The sequence below is a fragment of the Camelus ferus genome, chromosome 10 (genome assembly GCF_009834535.1).
Source record: "Camelus ferus isolate YT-003-E chromosome 10, BCGSAC_Cfer_1.0, whole genome shotgun sequence".
NCBI lineage: Eukaryota > Metazoa > Chordata > Mammalia > Artiodactyla > Camelidae > Camelus > Camelus ferus.
The window spans coordinates 28,157,570-28,178,743 of record NC_045705.1 but is presented as its reverse complement, the minus strand read 5'-3'; the positions used below and the strand labels follow the sequence as shown (position 1 = coordinate 28,178,743).

At 43.2% G+C, this 21,174-nt stretch overlaps 1 protein-coding gene across 2 annotated transcripts in view; it reads right to left on the bottom strand.

Annotated features, from left to right (window-relative positions):
- ACCSL (1-aminocyclopropane-1-carboxylate synthase homolog (inactive) like) overlaps positions 1 to 18,925 on the bottom strand; it is an 86,299-nt gene extending 67,374 nt beyond the window's left edge. For both annotated transcript variants that reach the window (XM_032488504.1, XM_014558839.2), the window contains exons 1-2: positions 18,792 to 18,925; positions 9,470 to 9,618 (exon numbers count right to left, since the gene is read on the bottom strand). The gene's annotated coding sequence lies outside the window, so the exon portion shown is untranslated. The remainder of the gene's footprint in view (positions 1 to 9,469; positions 9,619 to 18,791) is intronic.
- Between the last annotated feature and the right edge of the window lie 2,249 nt (positions 18,926 to 21,174).

Genomic DNA, 21,174 nt, shown 5'->3' with positions numbered 1-21,174 from the left:
AGGTCATTGTCAAGTACATGGAGAGTTGCAGGAGCGGTGCATAACCTATGCTTCTGGCTTCTGCACACCCAAACCTCTTGTTTGTACTTACAGGTGGTCTAAGCCCCCAGTACGTTCATCTGGGCATCTTCTCCCAAGGCAAGCAAGTAACATATTTTTAGTAACAAGTAAAAGTCTTTAGTATCAAGTCTAGTAAATAAAGCCGATAATGTCTTTTGGGGCCAGTAGGGGCAGAAGTAGATGGAGGAGAGAGTTTAATGGCAAAGCTATACAGAGTTTTTGGGTTTTTTTTCCCCTTATAATGTAAAGTGTTTCTGAAGATGATGAAATATTTGCGTCACTGTTTGGAGTAAGCACATGATAATGGCCATGTGTACTGGACACCTACCATGGGCCAGAAACAGGCGGAGAATCAGATTTTTAAAAAAATTTCTTCTATTGATTAAAGGCTGTTAAAATTTTCTTTCTCGTCTTGAATCCATTTATGTCTTTCAGAGAAATTTTTGTATCTAAATTTTCATTATACCAGCATAACATTGTTCATAGTATTCTCTTCCTCATTTAACGTCCACAGGGTCTCTAGTGATGCCCACTCTTTTATTCCTGACACTGGTGATTTGTGTTCTTTCTTCTTATTAGTTTCACAGGTGAGGAAACTGAGGCTCCATGAGGTTACAGAATCGCCCAAGCCATAGTCAGTGCGTTAAGAAGCTGAAATCCAAACCCAGTCTGATTCTCCCTGCCCCTCACCAGGGCCCTCGTGATTATCTTTAAGAACCACACTGAATGGGTGACTTAAAGTGACTCAGGCATGATACTTCCATCTACTCAGCATGTTCCTTAAAGAGGTACACACGTCCCCTCGAGTCCCCTCGTGATCTCAGTCCAAAGTGCTGCCATGCCTTCCCTCCCGCCAGGAAGCCCTGAGCACTGACCTGTTCCGCACTAGCTCCTCCTCACACCGGCTCATGGCTCCTCCCTCCCTGTGCTCAGATCTCAGAGCGGCCTCTCTGCCTCAGCGTCTGAAATAGTCCCCCAGCCCCTGTCACTCTTCTAGCTTCTCCATAGTGATGACCAACACCCTAACGGATCCTGTACACTGATTTGGTGATTATCTGTCTCCCCAACTAAAATGTACACTCATGAAGGTGAGGACTGTATCTCCTGTTCCCAGCACGTAGAAGGTGCTCGATAGATATTTCTAGATGAGTGAATTAAATGAAAGCAATGAAATCCTCTCTCTCTCTTTTTTTAAGACTAGTTTCTAATTCAAACTTGGCCTCCCATTTCTCTCTAATTAATTCCAAGTAGGGATTGTATTTTCCCTGGCACACTTTTATTACAGAACTTTTAACCTGTGCTCTGCTTCCGGTTGCCTTCTCAAGTCCCTTGAGTGCTTGGGGAAGAGGAGGTGCAATCATCCCCACTGAGGGATGGGCCAATCTGGGCACCAGAGATTGTGGGTGGATGCTGCCCCCTCAGACCCCACATTGAGGGACTGCTCCACCCCTCACGGTCAGCCCTCTTTGGGGAGCTCCTCAGCTGAAGAGGGCCTCTTCCCAGCGTCCAGCTCCTTCCTGGGCAGCTGCACCCACAGGCTGACTGATGGACGAAGTGGGTGAAGGCCTGCTCCTTAGTCCCCCCTTAGACAGCACTGTAAGGCCACCCACCCTCAGAGTGACCTGGCAGGTGGTGGGCTATGCCCATTGTTCTGCCACCTACCCCTGCTTTCTTCCCTCCTGTCCTGGGTGGTGGATCCTGCATCACTCCCTGGTTGTGGCCCTGCTCGTAGCTCCCTGGTTGTGGCCCTGCACGTAGCTCCTCCTCAGAGTTGGCTCCAGGGAGACCTGACCATGACAGGAGGGACTTCCAGGTCCACCAGCAACCCCGTGGCTGAGTTCAGACCAGAGACCCAGACCCCTGGCTCCCAGGCCCCCAGTAGAGAATTCAGGCTACTGCATGCCTGGTCCAGTCCTGAGCACTGGGGATGCGTGTTCTCAGAAGACACATCTCTACTCCCTCCTCCATGTGAGAATCTCTCTCTCTCTCACACACACACACACACACACACACACGCCTGAATAAGGAAAGCCAGTAGTTTACAGTGGTGATAAATTGCATGGAGAAAAGTTTAGAAACAGGGGGAAGTGGTCACAAGGGTGGGAGAGGAGAGTGCGAGGGGTGGCCCTGGGAAGATGAAGGCGAAGAACAGGGCAGCCAAGGGTGCTGCCCACCATCCACAGCTCCCTTGCTACTGCCATGCCGGGTGGAGCTCAGGCTCTGTCACCCTGTGAATTAGAAAGGGGGGTGTTGGAGACCCCTTAGGCCCACTGACGGTCCCGCCTTCTGCCCCAGTGACCTGACTATGTCACCAGCGTTAACGAAAGTTTTCCCATCACATGGATTCTGGCCACTCCAAACCTTCAAAGTCACACACAGACCAAGACCCAGAAACTGGCCCTCTTCTTTCAGTTCCTTTTTAGGGAGAACGTTTTGACTGGAGGTGAAAAGTAGAAAGAAGATAGTGACGGTGTGCTGGAAGGGAGAGGGGCTGGGGCAGAGAAAAGCCAGCCTCCCTCCTTCAAAATCTTGATCTAAACCAGCTGCGGCCACAGGCACCAAGGCTGCACCCTTCCCCGCCTGGGCATTTGGCCAAGACATCTTGGGAGAGGCTCGTCAGCAAAGGGTCCCCAGAGCCTAGCTGCTAGGCTGGTCTCCTGGACCCCGGAAGGCAAAGTTCCCAGAGTAAGAGCAAGAAAGATGAATTCCTTCCCATGTAATACTGCGGACGTGGGGTGAGAGGAAGGAGGAGATGGCTAAAATTGGGAGGGTGTACATAATGGTGCCTGGGGAGAAAAGAACTTTCCTTCATTGTAAGCATTCATCAAAATACCCCTATTTAAACAAAAAAGAGATAAACTTGGCTACTGTGGCAGATCCTTCTTCTCCTGCCCGTACTCCATACCCCCTGACTCACGGCTTCACACAGCAAGCATCTGTACTGCTCTGCCTGGGGCTTCCCTCCAGACCCAGGGGAAACTGTTCGGGGCAGGTCAGAAGTGGCAGGGAGTTAATGTACTCTAGGACCTGACCTTGGCCAGTGCTACAGGGAATCGATGATAAATACCCTGCCTGTTGCCCCTCATGGGGTCTATGTGATGTGCTACCCAGGCTCCCCAAGGTCCCCCGCCTGATTGAGGCCAGTTACCCATGGCGGTGACTTGCTCCTTAATGCAGTCTGGGTTGGTGTCCTTCCATCCTCATCTCATTTCCCCACCCCCTCACCCTTTCCTGGGATCACATCCCAAATAAACTGCACTCAGATCCCATCTCAGGGTTCACGTCTCCGGAGGTTAAATAACCTCCTAGAAGATGTTCTGTAAAGGAAGCCATGCAGTGGGGCCTGGGTTCAAATCCCAGCTCCACCCTCTCCTCTCTAGGTGACTTCAACCTCTGAGCCTCAATTTCTTCACCTGTTAAATGGGGGTGATAATAACAGTACCGACCTCAACAATTTGTTGAAAGAATTGAATGAGATAATTCATGTGGAGCAATTTTCTTAGTAAATAGTACTTGGTAAACACTCAAAAACTACTAGCTGTGATTAATAGATGCTCATAAAACAAAAGAATCAAATAACAGACAACAGCAATATTTACAACAAACCACAAGCAAAGGATTATCATCCCTAAAAAACAAAGGACTCAAAGTTCTTATTCAAAGGACACAGATACATGATCTCAGAGGAGTAAATGAAAGTACCCAATATGCCTATTAAAAGATGTTCACCCTAACTTCACTAATTAGAAAAGAAATGCTAAGAAAACCATAGTAATTCAATCACAAAAATCATCCAATTGGCAACATTTTTTAAAAGATTGATAATATTCTATGATGATAAAGGGGCAGCAAAAACAGACAGCTAATGAAAGCACAAATTCCTCCAACCTCTCTAAGTGGCAGTTTGGCAGTTACATTCAAATCTCAAATTCACAAACCACTGGTAAGAATTCCTCGAACAGAAATCCCACACTTGTGCAAAAAGGTTCAGGTGTAAAGAGTATCCATTACAACATTATGTGAAGAAAAAATTTCTAAAACACAAATGTGGTTGGCAGGGGATGAAATGAATACATTATGGTATAGCCAAACAATCGAATTCTAAGGAGGCATTAAGACGAAAGAGAGATTTATGTGTGTTGTCGAGGTGAGATTTATCACGAGATGGAAGTTGCACAGTTCTCTAGACAGGAAGATCATATTTCTGATTAAATAATATTTTTCTATATCCTTGTAGATTGTTGTAATTGGGTAGATAAATCTGGAAATAACATATACTAAGTAGTGGAGATTGTTTCTGAGGTTCAGGGTTACCAGGATTTTGTTCATCTAAGTTACACATTTCTATAACATTTAACATTTTGAAACAGGCGTATAATCAGGAAAATCCATGCCAATCTGTCCTCCCACTTCTCTTGGGCTAGCAGGTCACTGCCCAGGCAGCACCACCCTGCCTCCCAAGACCACATGAGACAGGCCATGTAATTCTAAACACCAGGAGGCATCCTGCTACAGCACCATTTTAAGTGAAGAAAGCTCATAAGATAGTACATGTACCATAAGGTTAACATTAATACATATTTTCATATATTATCAGTTAATTAACCTTATTAATTAATTAACAATTAACTAATAAGGCCACTATTAATATCAAGAAAAACTGGAAGAAGAAAAGAGCAAACTGTTAACAAAAGTGGCACATTGATTTTTGTTGTTGTTCTTTCTATTTTTCTGTATTTTTATATTCTCTCCACTGAGAAAAATATTTCCTTTTTAATTAGAAACAAAGCATATGGATTTTAAAAGAGAGGACATCAACTTGGAGTGGTCTCAACTCGCCATGACAGAGACTTACATTTGAGGGGATAAGTGAGAATGTTCTGAAAAATGACTTCTTTATACCAACATGGAGATCAAACACAGGACACATTAGGCTTCCTGAGTGCCTGCAGTTTTTTTCCCAGTAATAAAAGGCCAAAACTGCCACAAACCACCAGGCCTCCAGTCCCCAACCCTTATGAGAATGCCTGTGTCTCACCAAACTTCAGTCTGCATTAGGTTTGGATGAAAGAGAAACCACAAGTGATCTTACTTTGGCCAGATATAAAGCACCCAGAACCTGCTCTTGAGGGCTCCTGCCTGGCCCCCTACCCAGATTTAAGGACAACAACTATAAACATTTCTTACCCAGAAATGATAATAACAACAGTAATTAGAACCAAAAGGCTTTCCTATTGAAACCCCAAATCTCAGTCTCTCCCACTCAGGGCTGAAGGTGTGCCCAGTAATTAAAGGCATGAAAACTCCTTACCGGACCAGTTGGCGCTGGAGAACGGGAGGGGCACGGAGCCCAGAGAAGAGCAGTTGCCCTTTTATTGCTAAAAACTCCACCTTTTCCATCAGGAAGTTTCATCCTTTTCATGCAGGTTTTTGAGACATTAAGTAGATGAGGTGTTTCAGCAATGCTAGTGACCATTGTCTCAAGCAGGAGAGAAAAACAAGTTCTCCCCACCTCAGAAGGCCGGGGCAATGGGGGATATGGTGCCTCTCTACTTGGGAGGGAACAAAATCCACCTGTGGGCATGGCCAGACGGGACCTTGACAGTGGGAAGCCCAGGAGGGAGCTTCTGCGCCCCTTGCCCTCTCCACACTGCCAGCATCTCAGGAGAGCCTCTATCACTCACACAGTGACCTGTATGAACTTGTACTACGTTGAGATTTATGTCTTCTAACCGTGCTTCATGGAGGCCTTACAAAAACATTAGACGAGATGGCAGGCCAAGGGCAGGCCTCGATTGACTTAAGCTGGGCTTCCTAGAGGCAAGTAAAGAGAGGACTCTTCCCACCCAGTGACATATATGCCCATTATATATGGAGCATATCCTACACACCATACAAAAATGATGTCGTCTGCTACCCACAACAACCCTGAAGGTATTATCCTCCCCACCTTACAGATGAGAAAAAGGAGGCTCAGAGAGATGAGTGACTTGCTCAAAGTCACAAAGCTGGGGAGTGGTGAGGTCAAGATTCCAACCCAGGTCATTCTGACTCCACAACCAGAGACTGGGGTTAGATTCAGAGAAACGTCTCCAAACAACTTTTGGGAGTTCCTTCGGCAGGATGCTCAGGATACTCAGTTCCTGTCGCCGCTGTAGTAAGTTACTGCTGGCTTAAAACCACACACATGTATTATTTTAGAGTTCACAAGTCTGAAAGAAGGCTCACTAGGCTAGGCTCAAGGTGTCGACAGAGCTGCATTCCCTTCTGGAGGCTCTAAGGGAAAATCCATTTCTTTGTACTTTGCAGCTTCTAGAAGGGCCCATATTTCTTGGCTTGTGGTCCCTTCCACCACCTTCAAAGCCAGCTATGGCCAATCAAGTCTTTCTCACAATGCCATCTCTTTGGTTCTCATTCTTCTGCCTCCCTCTTCCCCCAAGTCAGGACTCTTGAGATTACACTGGGCACACCTAGATAACCCAGACTGTTCTCCGTAAAGTCAGCTGATTAGCAACCTTAGTTCCATCTGCAACCGTAATTCCCCCTGGCCATGTAATGTAACATTATTTACAGGCCTTGCAGATTGGAACGCAGACACCCTGGGTGTGTGCCGGTGGGCGGGGGAGGACATGATTCTGCCTGCCACACTCAGAGAGACAGTGACTCCATGGAGTCACCAAACCCAGGGTCTGGTCTTCACCTTCACGTGGGGTTTGAGAAACCGATTTCTAAGATAGGAACATCAGTGATTTATCATCGTGGGAAGCACCCTTGACCCTGACGGGGTCAGAAAGACACAGTGTGAGGATTATTTACCGATTCTTATTGTTTACCATTATAAAAGTAATATGTGCTCATTCAAAGTATTCAAGCATCACAGAAGTGTGTGACCGTGGGGCTGGATGCCATCTCTGAGCCACAGGATTAACCAACCCTAGACTTCTTGTGATGCCAATCAACAAACAATTCTTCCCAATTAACCACTGTATACTAAGTCTCCTGTTACTTGCAGTTGAAAATACACTTCCGTCATTTATCTCTCACCCAGTGAGGCAAGGATTCAAATAGCAGACTTTGACTCTGAAAGAGGAAGAGGAGTTAGCCCCAGCAAGAGTGTTTCGGCAGGCAGAGTTGCGTGGACCTGCACTTGATATGTTTTATGACTCAGAAGTTGAATTCAGCCGGTGTGAGGAGTGCTATGAGATGAAAATGGAGACGGGATGGGGCTGGCATGGTTTTATGGACTATCATAAAAAAAGCCTGGACTTTATCCTGAGGATAATTAGGGAGCCACTGAAGGTTCTGAAAATGGATTGACACAGTCATCTTTGCACTAGCTGCAGTTGGGAGGAGGGACTGGAGGGCTAAGAGTGGAGGCAGAGGAACCAGTTGGAAAGCTGCTCTCACTCACTTCTGTCTTGTGTTTCCCTGGCGTCCTCCCCGGGATGATGGTGGCCTCTCTCACCTTCTGTGCTCAAGCTCCAGGAGAACATCTCTACAAATCCCAAAGTCTGATATTACCTACTGTGTGCCAGGCTCTGCTGGGAGACCCAACCCTGGTCCTCTAGACACTCAAAGACTAATAGAAGCAACCCGAGTGTCCACTGACGGGTAAATGGATAAAGAAACGTAGTATATACAGACATCCAGCCTTAAAAAGGAAGAAAATGCTGACACCGGCTACGGCATGGATAAACCTTGCAGACATTATGCCGGGTGAAACAAGCCAGTCACAGAAGGACAAATACTACATGATTCCCCTGCTATGAAGTTCCTACAACTAGTCAGATTCATAGATACAGAAAGTAGGATAGTGGTTGCCAGGGCCTGGGGGTGAGGGAGGAATGGGAAGTTAGTGTTTAATAGGGACAGTTTCAGTTTAGGAAAATGAAAAAATTTCTAGAGATAGAGCATAGGGATGGATGCACACTGTGAATGTAACTAATATCAGCAGACAGTACACTTAGATGGTTAGCTGGACCCCTAACTTCCCAGGCCCAGGCACGCCTTCTGCATCACACACCCCTGAGCTCCAATGGCAAGGCCACTGTCTGTTCACAGTGGGGTCTTGGGAAGGTCATGCCAAATCTCTGAGCCTCTGTTTCCCCCTCTGTAAAATGGGAATAAAACAGAACTGAAAAGTCTTGGGGAGGACTCCATGAGATAACATCCAGGGCGTGGAAACAGCCCAGGGCCTGGTGCACAGTCATTGTTCAATCAGCAAGCTTCACCTTGCTCACCTTGCTTTGTGTTGAACTCTCTCTTAACTTCTCTCAAAATCTGCGTATCTTCCCTATTAAATGCAGGTGCTGGCTGAAAAGGTTACCTTTTTAAGAACTGACACCTGCCAACCTGTTGCTACGAAGGCCCTTATTTAGAAGACCCTAGTGGAAGGAGGTACCTTTGAGGGGTTTGGCCAGTGGCTGCTTTAAGTTTTATTTGTAGCATCAGTACCCTCCTCTCCAACACTACCTTTGTGTGTGCTCCCAGGACTCCTTGTTTCTCCTGGCAAGCAAAACAGGTCCCATGAAGCATCAGCCCATGGGTCAGGGTGAGGCTTGGCCTTAGAACCACAGGGTGACACTAAAAGGGAGGAGGGAGCTGAGAGGAGGTGTGGGATCCAGCCCGGCTTACTGCACCGAGGCCTGCTTGCATTAGGTCAGGTTCTTCTGCTGGGCACCTGGAAGCATTAACAGTCAGGGACTACCGTAACTGAGTTCAAGGACTGAGAGTCCCTGGGCGCTCCAGTGCAGCAAATCTGCGTTGCAAGTCTGCTCAAGGGCTGATTTACTTCAAGTTCACCCTTGTCCTGAAGTTATAGATATTTGAGGTTCCAACTTAAAGGAAAAGAGTTACCGGTTTTGTAACCAATTCTGTTAGATTACCAAATGATCTCACTGCAAAGATAGTTTTGAGTGAGGGGCTTACTTCTCTGAGTTTTCACATTCTAGATTTTGGTCCAATACTTCATCCTCATCTTGTCAACTTTTTAATGATTTTAACAAAATGAATGTATATTTCACCCAGCTTTTTAAGTTGTCACCAGTAGGAGGATTTATCCAAATTATTTAGCTTGCCATTAACAGAAATGAAAGTTTATTTGTATTCTCATAGAGATAGATGTCTACAAGCCAAGGGACTCCAAGGATTTCTGGAAGCCACCAGAAACTAGGAGAGGGGCATGGAATGGATTCTCCCTTGGAGTCTTCATAAGGAACCAACCCGGCCATCACATTAATGTCCCACAGCTAGAGGACTCTAATATAGCTGGCTGCCACAGGAAGTCAGCCTACCAATGTGATCCTCACTCTAAATTCAAAGGCGTGTATCTTGAGCTGTAAGTCTCCTTCTCTTTTTGCCTTGTGGAATCTCATAATGGCCATCGCACAAACATGTATTGAACACTTACCGTTTGCCAGGTATTGTTCTCAGTTCTGGGGACACCACAGTGAACAATGGAGACAAACTTCTCTGCCTTCATGGAGCTTTCATTCAGGTTATTATCCTGGCACTTCGGCTCCCTCGAATCCCCCATGTTGTAATGATCCTATACATTTCCTGGAGGAAAAAAAGATAGAAAGTTCTGGGATAGGAGTTTGCATTTAATAAATGAAGAAATACTGAATGTTGTAATATTGCCTAATTCAAGGAAAACCTGGGGAGTGAATTATCCTTAGGACCTCATTCTTTTGAGGACTCAAGAACAGCTCCCTCAACTGTCATCGAAACCACTTCAATCTCTCTGCATTTTCCCTTTAATTAGATGTTTCTCTTTAATTTCCTGATCTGGGAGCTCCCTTTTATATCAAGTGCTATCAAATTGCCTTACTCTCGTCCACTGCAGAGGTTGAAGGCAGACCAAAGTAACTTTAAACTATTAATAACATGGGGATGGTATTTGATTGAGCATCATTACTTTGCAAACTATTATTATATATACTGACGTTTCTTTTCCAGCATATATATCAAAACCAACCAAAGCACAAGGCATCTACATTTTTAAAAAAAATCTCTATGATACATGCATATGGAATCCATAAATGGAACACAGACACATTAAACCTACCACTCAGACTCATTTTGTGCACAGAACACATATGACAATTACTTAGCTGCCTGGGATAGTGTTGGATTATCTCATAAAATCTGTGTCTATGCCCATATATTTGGCACTGGCTGTGTCTCATGCCAGGTCACATTGTGCAGTCTTTTCTCTAAGACATTAGATCTCAAAGTCCAGTGTTATCAACATCACTTTGAGTGGATGGGTGCTAATAAAAAAAAAAGATAAAAAATCTGCTTAGAGGTTGTGATTTAGCATTATTGAGGTGTCTGCATTTAACCAGCTCCCAAATGATTCTGATGCAGAAAAACCCTGCTCCTGGGTGTTCTCCCCTGGTCCTGGCTTGTTACTTGGGTTACATGCGAACTTTTCCTTTTCATTTATACTCAGTCTGTACTTAGCCTTACCAGTAAACCTACTGCAGAAACTCTTTTCTTGTGCCTGTCAGTGACAGCAAATCACCTGTGTCAGGGTATACGCCTAATCTGCTGGGTTTAGCGATGACGCCTACTACTACCAGGTGGGTCCAGACCTCCTGGGAGGCATAAGACAATCTTCCCAGAAAGGTCTCTTCTGGTCACCTGCAGGACTGCACAGCCAAACACAGCCGACAGTTTGAGATGCGTTTTACGGCCGTTCCTGGCATTGGTGTGAATCACCAAAAACACCTCAATCGTGTAAATTTCAAAACCATGCATTAGGAGTATAAATGACTTCATTTTCCCAAGAACTAGCTACTGCCCAGAGTCCTTCTGCATGGGTTTCCAGAAGTCCAGAGCTATTTCCATGGAGTTGGGAACATGGACACTGGGGTCAAGGGCAGTGGGGGACACAAGTCACAAAGGTGGAATGAGCCTGGGTGCTAGCTCTGCTCCTTGCCTGGTGTGGGATTCTGGAAACAGGCCCTTTTCTTCTCTGAACCATCAAGAGCACCCTCGTTCCTTAGAGCTGAGGACGCTCTGTTGCAAAACCCTGGGGAAAAGTCAGTGAAACAGTGGGTGAGAAAGTAAAGGGCAAAAGTCATTCATATATTCAACAAAGACTTACTGAGTGCCTACTATGTGCCAGACTGCCCCACGGGATATGGTGGCAACAAAAGCAGACGTGATGTCTGTTCTTATGGAGCTCAGAGTCTACCAGGTAGACAGACATAATCAAATAAATAGCTCTGAAATGGCAATATCCAAAATATACAAATAGCTCATACAGCTCAATAACAAAAAACAAACAACCCAATCAAAGAATGGTAGAAGACCTAAATAGACATTTCTCTAAAGAAGCCATACAGATGGTCAACAGGCACATGAAAAGATGCTCAATATCACCAATTATCAGAGAAATGCAAATCAAAACTACAATGAGGTATTATCACCTCACACTGGTCAGAATGGTCATCATTAAAAAGTCCATAAACAATAAATGCTGGAGAGCATATGGAGAAAAGGGAACCCTCCTACGCAGTTGGTAGAAATGTAATTTGGTGAAGCCGTTATGGAAAACAGTACGGAGGCTCCTTAAAAAACTAAAAATAGAGTTACCATATGCTCCAGCAATCCCACTCCTGGGCATATATCCAGAGAAAACTCTAATTTGAAGATACACGTATCCCAGTGTTCACAGCAGCACTATTTACAATAGCCAAGACATGGAAACAACCTAAATGTCCATAGACAGATGACTGGATAAAGAAAATGTGGAAAATAGATAGATAGATAGATAGATAGATAGATAGATAGATAGATAGATAGATAGACAGACCAATCGATCTACACACATAATGGAATACTACTCAGCTATTAAAAGAATGAAATAATGCCATTTGCAGCAACATGGATAGATCTACAGATTATCATACTAAGTGAAGTCAGACAGAGAAGGACAAATATCATATGATATCACTTATATGTGGAATCTAAAAAAAAAAGATACAAGTGAATTTAATTACAAAACAGAAAGAGACTCACAGACACAGGAAACAAACTTATGGTTACCAAAGGGAGGGACAAATTAGGAGTTTGGGATTTATAGATACACACTACTATATATAAAACAGATAAACAACAAGGTCCTAATGTATAGCACAGGGAACTATATTCACTTTACTGTAATAACATATAATGAAAAAGAATATATATATGTATGACTGAATCACTATGCTGTATACCAGAAATCAACACAACATTGTAAATGAACTATATTTCAGTAAAGAAAAAAAAAGGAGGAAAAGAAAGAAAGGAAGAAGTGATCAATGCTAAGAAGCAGAGGGTTAATGGTCAAAGTCATGGACCAGTGGCAGGGGCTAACTGACAAGGAACACTGGTGACAGCTATGACCCAGAGCTGCTGGCAGAGTGAAGTAGTGCCTGGCGGAGGGAAGGCAGGGGTAGCAGGACTGGTAGAAGGCAGCACAGAGATTGGAAGGGCGAGGCTCGGAGAGGACAGCTCAGGTCAATGAGATGATGCCTGGGGAACTAGGTGGGGAGGGCTATTCAGGGGTTTGGATCTTGATGCCTTGCACTCTGCCATCTGTGTGTCCTCCCTCATGCTGGTCTCTCTGGATGTCTTTTCATCCTCAATCTCTCCAGACCTTTCCTATTGCATGCTCATTAATTTATCGTCTCACTCTCACGAGATGGAAAGAGGGCAATATGGCAGAGTGGTCAGAATGCAGGCTGTGGAGCAGGCAAACCTGGTTTTGAATCTTGGGTCTGCTGCATATTGCCTCTGTGATCTTGGGCAAGATGCTCCATCTCTCTCAGCCTCAATCTCCTCTTCTGTGAAATACGGAAATAACATTACTTACCTCATGGGATCAGTATAATGAATTAATATATCTCAAAGTTTTAGAACAGAACCTGGCCCATAGTTAAGGGGGGGATAAGTATTGCTATTAATGTAACTGGTGTTCTAAGCTCATTTACTTCTTGCAAAAACCCTATGATAGTTACACTGTTATTACTGACCCTTTAGATAAGGATTCTCTCATTCATTTTAAAAAAAATATGTTAGCAAGGAGCTAGGATGTGCAGTGAGCAAAACAAACACAGGCCTTGTTCCTAGATACAGGAGGAAAAGTTAAAATGCTCCTGGGCTCCCACTGGCCAAGTCTGGGACAATTTGGGCCTCCATATAAATAATGATAGTGACAATTATAAGGTATTGAATAAAACAGGAATTCATGAGTCCATGTTGGTATAAATAAATATACAAATAAATAAATGGAGGGTGGAGGAAAATTCTTTGTTATGTTAGAAAGCCAACTAATGAATATAGAAGAAATGATGGAGTTTTTTTTAAATCACCCATTGGCAAATATCACAGTAATAACTGATTCAGGCAAGAAATGTCAATGGATGCTAAAACCACTGGGTGAAAATTTGATGAGGAATAGGGTATGTACATACTCTCAAAATAGCTGTTAATTACAATGAGGAATAGCACATCTTTATAGTAAAAAAGAAGACCAAAAACCTGGCAGACACCAGCTTAACCAAGAGATTAAAGTTAACATAACCAGTGATGCGACAAACTGATGTCATGTGCCTCCTGAATTGAGGCACAGAGAAGGACACAACATCACTTCTGGGGCATTTCTGCCAAACCTGAATTTGCATAGCCTGAATTTAATTGTGAAGAAACAGCAGACAAACTTCAATTTAGGGACATTCTACAAAAATAATTGCTTTGTCTTCTTCAAAGATGCTAAGATTACAAAAGACAAAGGCAGATTGTGGGACTGTTCCAGATTAGAGACCTTATAGCTAAGTGCAACATGTGGTCCTGGATAGAATCCTGAAGTAGGAAAATAATTTTTTTTTTTTTTGCTATGAAGGACATTATTGGGACAACTAAGAAACTATGAGTGTCTATGGGTTACATTATTGTATTTATATTTATATCTATATTAGTAATTTCTATTTATATTTATATTAATCACCTGAATTCGACAATTGGACTGTGGATGTGAAAGACAAAGTCCTTATTCTTAGGAATACACATTAACGGTTACTAAGGAGTAAAGGCTTCATATTTGCAACTATCTCTCAGATGGTCCAGAAAATAATAATATTACTGATGTATGTGTGTGTGTATATATATGGATGGATAGACAGACAGACAGACAGACAGACAGACAGATAATATGATAAAGAAAATGATGTAAAATGTGAACATTTGGGGAATCAAGGTTAAGGATATACAGAAGTTCTTTGTACTATTTTTGTACATTTTTTCCCCTCTAAATCTGAAACTATTTGAAAATTGACAGCTATCAAAAAATCAACCCTCCCTCCATGCCTGGTTTGGGGTGGGGCAGGGGCAGAGGGGAGGAGAGAGAGAGAGATATGAGGCCAGATCTGTAGAGTTGGCAAACTTTCCCAGAGGACTATGCCTCTGTAGACAGAGTGGTTTCCGGCTGGCAGGGAAGGGTGCTGACAGCCAGAGACATTTTTTCTGGCCCTTTTCCAGCTCGGGAGGAAACAACAAGAGGAAACAGTGAAAGCTCTGTGAGGCTAAAGAGCTGGCCCCTGAGGACTGGTGCCAGGAAGTGGAGGTGTGGGCAGGAGGTGGTCCTGGCAGGATCTGTGGGTTAGCAAGGCCTGCTGGGGACCAGAGATTCCCTGCCCCAGGACTCTCTCCTACCACAGAGAGTGGGGAAGGAGAGACTGGAAGGGACTGGGAAGAAAAGAAGGGGAAAAACGGACATTTTCTGGGCACCTGCTATCTGCCATCGCTGTTCTGGGTGGTTTACATATATTACCTCACTAATCCTCACAGAAAGTTCTTATATAACCTCTGTTATTATTCCCTCATCCCACAGGGATGAGGAAATAGAGGTTTAGAGAGGTAAGGAAAGAGATTCTGTTTGGGGAAATACAATGGACTAGATCTGCTAACTGACTTTTATGCTGAAAGCAACTAAAAAAGCTGGTTAAAATAAGAATTTAAAAAAGTTAATCAACAGTCCCGCAAGAAAGTATGGAATGCTCAGAAAACAAAAAATAAGTGAAAACAGACACCTAGAGAGGAAGGCAGGGCAGGAGGCTGCCTTCCACCTTGAGAGCGTTTGCCAAATCATGTGCACCTTGACTTTGGTTCTCATGGATGGATAGAGATGAGAAACATTAAGAGTGAACTCCCAGAGCCCACCCAAGGTGGGGCACGGACGGAAGATCCCAGCCTCACACAAAGCTAGATCTCCAATGGCCTCTCCATCAGGTTAGGGAGAAACTAAAGGCAAAACCCACCACTTACCATCACCACTAAAATCTAGAAGAAATCTTATCACTGAGTTGAGGGGAAAGGGATTTTCCCTGAGATTTCATAATCCCAAACAGGCTGTCAGTGGTATTGAAGCCTGAATTCACATTCTCTGGTTAAACTGAAACACCTCAAGCTGAAGTTTTAGATTAAAGCATCCACTCAGAGATTTTTTTGGTATGAATGCAGAAACAGAAAGAAGCAAATTCCCTCTTCATTTCCTGGATGTTCAAAAGCAAAAAGGTAAACAGAAGAAATAATGCAGACTCTATTAACCACAGACTCAAAAATATTAAAAGACTAGCAAAAGCAAAGATTTCACACAAAAGGTATGAAGTGCATCAGTTATGGCTTGCTGGGGGGCTGGGGGACAGCTGAATAGCAAGTCAGCCCAAGACTGGCCAATTTCAAAACGTTACAGCAAAAAAAAAACAAAAACAAAACTTAACATTTAGTTGAGGGCTCATTTTAAAGAAGAGCTTCTCAACCCCAGCACTACTGACATTTGGGGTACCTAATTCTTTGTTGTATGGGCTGGTGCATTGTAAGATATCTAGCAGCATCCTTCAATCTGACCCACTGGATACCAGTAGCATCAACCCCCACTCCAAATTCTGACAACCAAAAATGTCTCCAGACATTGCTAAGTATCCCCTGAGGTGTAAAATTGCCCCTCGTTGAGAACCACTGCTCTAGAATAATAAACCTGGATCCCTTGTATTCAGCACAAGCTACAGATCTGAGAAGCACAGAGTAGAGATGGAGAAGCTTCATTGTGGGTAGTGGGAAGTGGGGTGAGGCAACTAATATGCGGCAAAAATAGCACAATAGCCTAGTGACAGCAAATCTCAGAAAGAGCCAGCAAAATTACACCCCTTGAAAGAACTTTCTACAAATAGCTGGGGCATGAAAATCCAACTCATTCCATGACATGTAATTTTAAAAAACTGAGTTAGCATGGAATCAATTCAAAGATCCTTCCAGAAAAGAATGGGAAAGGTCATTAAACCTACCAATAAAGAACATTGGCCAGAAAAAATAGTGTTACATGGAAGAGATGAAAAATTTGACCAAATATTGTTTTATGACTTAACAAATCTTAACCAAACAAGTGCCTCTGTGGAGGAAGACCACAAAGCAGACATATAACAACTCAGTGAAGAGATGGCAAGATGTCAGGAGGGGATGAAATGAGACCAGAAGAACTGAGGGCAGAAGTATAAGAAAAAATAATTTCAGAAAAGAGGAAGCAATTGGAAGGAGGACCTAGACACAACACAGTGTAGAGATGGAGGATATAAACAAGGGAAGTGAACAGAATGAGACCAGATGTAGAAAGTGTTTTTTCAGACTAGAGAGAAAATGATAAATATATAAAAAAGACAAAAGAGAGCCAACATACACATAATTGGAGTCTCAAGACAAGAAAAACAAAACAATGAAATACAACAAATACTTAAAAATAGAATTGAAGGAAACTTTCTTGAAATAAAAGATTTGAGTTTACATAACAAGTACTATGTGTACCAGAGAAAGTCGACCTAGAACAGAAAATTCCAAGGCTCTCTTAATAAAATTTTGGGACTTTAAAGATAAAGAAAATATCCTTTGAGCAGACAGTCCCCAAAACAAATCAGGTCATTCATTAAGGGATAAAATCAGGCTAGTCCCAGCAATTTTTAATGCCAGAACAGTGGCACAATACTCATAGGATATTTAAGGAAAAAAGTGTACGCCAAGGATTTTATATGCTGTCAAGCTGTTCCTCAAGTGTAAAAGTTCCAAACATTTTTAGACACGTAAGAACTCAGGGAGTATTGTTCCCATGAACCCATCTTGAGAAAACCACCAGAGAACAAGTTGCAGATCACCAAGGGGGTGACCAAGGAAGCCACAGCAAAAGGACCATGAGCAAGTATTGAATATATTTAAATGTAGAGCAGAGACAGAAAGAAATGTGGACACCTGAATGTAAATTCGTATATGCTATGACAGTGTAGAAACGACATAGCTGATAAAAATGGCAGGGGGGGGGGGCAGTGGAAAGAGGATGAGATTAGAGTATGTTCTTTGATGGCCCTGCCTATAAGAGCTAGGAGCTAAAGAATATCATTGTAAGCTGAGAAATCAAATAATAGCAGTAAATTGAATACACTGAATACGTAATATGTAATAATACAGAGATGAACATGTGTAGAGATGATCCGGCATTACACTGAGGAAAAGGATGGGAAGGTGGAGAAATCTGCCAATTTTTCTTTGTTCATTCTGGGACACTGAGAGATACTCTAATCAAGTAGAGAACTAAGTGTTCTGTATAATGCTATAATTATGAAGGTAAACACTAGAGAGAAAGAAGAAGCCTTCCTAAGGAAGAATTTCAATTGCTCTGGCTGGAACTCCCAGTGCAATGTTGAATGGCAGCGACAAAAGCGGGCATCCTTGTCTTGTCCCTCATCTTAGGGGAAGCATGAGTCACACCATCACAGGAGCTGTGGGCTTTTCATAAATGTCCTTTATCATGGTGAGGAAGTTCTTTTTCACTCCTAGTTGCTGAGTGTTTTTATCATGAAAAGGTGTTAGATTTGTGGAACCACTTTGTGTTCCTGGAATAAATCTCATTTGGTCACGGTGTATAATCCTTTTAATAGGCCGTTGGATTCAGTTTGCTGGCATTTTGTTGAGGATTTTTGCATACATATTCTTAAGAGACATTGGTCTATAGTTTTCTTCTCTTGTGGTGTCTTTGTCTGGCTTTGGTATTGGGGTAAAACTGGCCTCATTGAATGAGTTAAGTTGTGTTCCCTCCTTTTCTAATTTTTGGAGATTCTGAGTATTAGTGTTAATTCCTCTTTAAATGTTTGGTAGAACTCACCAGTGAAGTCATCTGGCCCAAGACTTTTCTTTATTGGGAGGTTTTTGATTACTGATTCAATCTCTTTACTAGTTATAGGTCTGTATTTAACTAATTTTTAAAGTATATATAGGTTTTAGATTAAATCTCAAACTAAAATAAAAACCAACTCTTCACTGTATGCAAGAGATATACCTAATACAAAGAGGTGGAAACCAAAAGACAAACACATACCAGTCAAATAAATAATAATGATGATGATTAGCAGAAGTCATTATTCTGTAATCAAGCCAAGTGCAATTCAGGCCAAAGGATTAAATGAAATGAAAAGGAGTTGTGTTATGTAACAGGGTGCCACTTAAATGCAGCTATAACTATTATGAATATCTGTGCGGCAGATAACCCAGCAGCTACATTCACCAGGACTAATTATAGAGCACAGGAGAAGCAGGAGACTGGAGTTCATCTCTGCTGGTGGATCTCAGGGGCAGATAAGCAAGGACAGTGCATAAAGTAAGGCAGGTCTGCTGAACACCAGACACTCACACCACAGTACCTGAAAGAAGAAACGACTTTATCTTTCTCTCCTGTGACCATCCAGGACAGTAGCCAGCTCTGCTCACTCAATAGTTCAGGGGACCCAAATTCCTTCCAAGTTGTGGTTCCATCATCCTCTGAGACTGCAGCGACATCTGCTTAGTAGAATCCAAGTTACCTGCCATATCCAGGTTGCTCCTGGCAGGAGGGACAAGTGATGGTGGAGCTGGCATGCCCTGAATCTCAGGCCTGGGTCCATGAGTGGCATGCATTACCTGCACTCACATTTATTTGAGAAAATTTGTTACTGGATAAACCTAAATCCAAGGAGTGGGGTGAGCTGGTAGTGGTCCAGCTTCATGCCTAGGAAAATGGAGAGAAGAGATCTCAGGGGATCACTATCAGTCTGTACCAAAGTCCATCCCTCTGTGCGCTCACTCGCCTGTGAGTAGGGACACACTCAATCCTTCTCCGTGGGGGATGCACCAAAGTCCATCCAGTTACTGTACTGGTGATTTCTTAGTGACATGCAGACCTCTCCGCTAGATTCAGAGGTGGTTCCTTGTGGTCAGAGGAACTGTGAGCTAAAAGACAATTCTTTTGTCCCACCCACCTGACCAGTAGGCAATAATGAAACAGAGAAAGCAAGACCACAATAAAGACCCCGACTCAGAAGACAGAGCATGGGCAACGCACAGTAGTCCCAGGGCAGGAATTGTGAAGACCCCTGCCCTGCCAGTGAATGCTCTGTCTCTCTGGTTTAGCCGTCTAGAACGTTCTTCCTTGTCTTCTGCCCTCATCTCAGTGGGTGTCAGAAAATATGTCTTCCTTGAGGGCTGTTTTGGGGCCCAAACAATTATGGGCTTTTATGGTCTCTTTGGAAAAACAATTCTCTGGAAAACTTATTAGAGATCAAAGTCTATTTGCTTCCAGTCATTTCATAAGCCAGTAACCACACTTGATGCTCCTTTCTCACATAATTCTCAGTTGGCTTCATTTCTTTGCTTCCCTGCTCCAGCCACACCTCTTCCCTCACATTAATGGCAGCTTTTTAGGAGTCCTACTGAAATAAGAGGCTTTCCTGAGAAGCCACACCCTTAGTCTGATCCTTGCCTTGGGGCTGGATGCCTTGAACAAATGTTTTGCTTAACAGTCTGAGAAAGGCTCTGAGTTGTAACTGTCAGATCTCCTGTTGTTTGGGAGACAGAAGTAGATGTCTTTTCAACCATGTGAAGCCCCTTCATTTCTAGACACTATTCCCTTTCATCTTTGCTTGAAATCTGGTCGTAGGTGTGGAGGTCATCTCTTTTTTTTTGAATATCTTGCTAAAAGTAAAAAGGAGCAGCCAATATTCATAACTTTTCAGCTCTTCCCAACTTCTTCAGTTATAGCCTTGAAGTTACAAAATCTGCCTTTCAGACCATTGCGGGAAACGGTTTCACCTATTATTTGACAAAGAGGCCCCAGGTTTCCAGCCTGAAACACTACAACATCTGTGTTCCTGCCGCCCGCTCCCTGCCCACTAGGTTCAGTTACAGGAGCACCTTATCGGTGCCAATTTTGATATTCATTAGGGTAAGGATTGTTGACTCTGTGTGTGTGTGTGTGTGTGTGTGTGTGTGTGTGTGTGTGTGTGTGTGTGTGTGTGAAAGAGAGAGAGAGAAAGAGGTAAGCATTCCAGGCTGACAGGTTCCTTCCAAGTACCTAGTCCACCATATCTAAGGCTATGTCTTCATCAGAAGCCGAGCCACCACCGTACCTAGGTTTCAACCAGCAAGTAGAAAGTAGGATATGTGTGAGAGGAGTATCTACAGTCATAAGACCTAGGTGTAGAAATGGCACACACTTCTACCTACATTCGTTGGACAGAACTCAGTCTCATGGGCATGCCTGTCTATAAGGAGGTTTGGTAAATGCAGTCTAATCCTGTCTCCAGGTAGAATATGGGAACAGATTACAGTGAATACCTATTTGTATCACGGACACAGAAGATATTAACATTATAATTTATTGGGCAAAAGTGACATATGAAAATAGTAAACACACTGTACTTTCATGTGACTGTGGAGCTTTCACAAGGTCACAGAGAAAAATCTCAGCAACTTCCCAAAAAGAGAAATACTATAGAAAACATCCGGCCACAGTGAAATTAAAGAAAAAGAAACTAATAACTAAATCTGAAAAAATATACATTTCTCTGCTTGGAACAATATTTTAAACTGGTATTTAAGCAACTCAAGTCAAAAAGGAAATACAAACTAAAACTGCAGTATTTCCATAAAAGTGAAAATGAAATATGGTTACAGGAGTAGTTGCAGGAGAATTCATAGCCTTTGGCAGGGAGGGTATAGCTCAGTGGTAGAGAGTAAGCTTAGCATGCACAAGGTCCTGGGTTCAAGCCC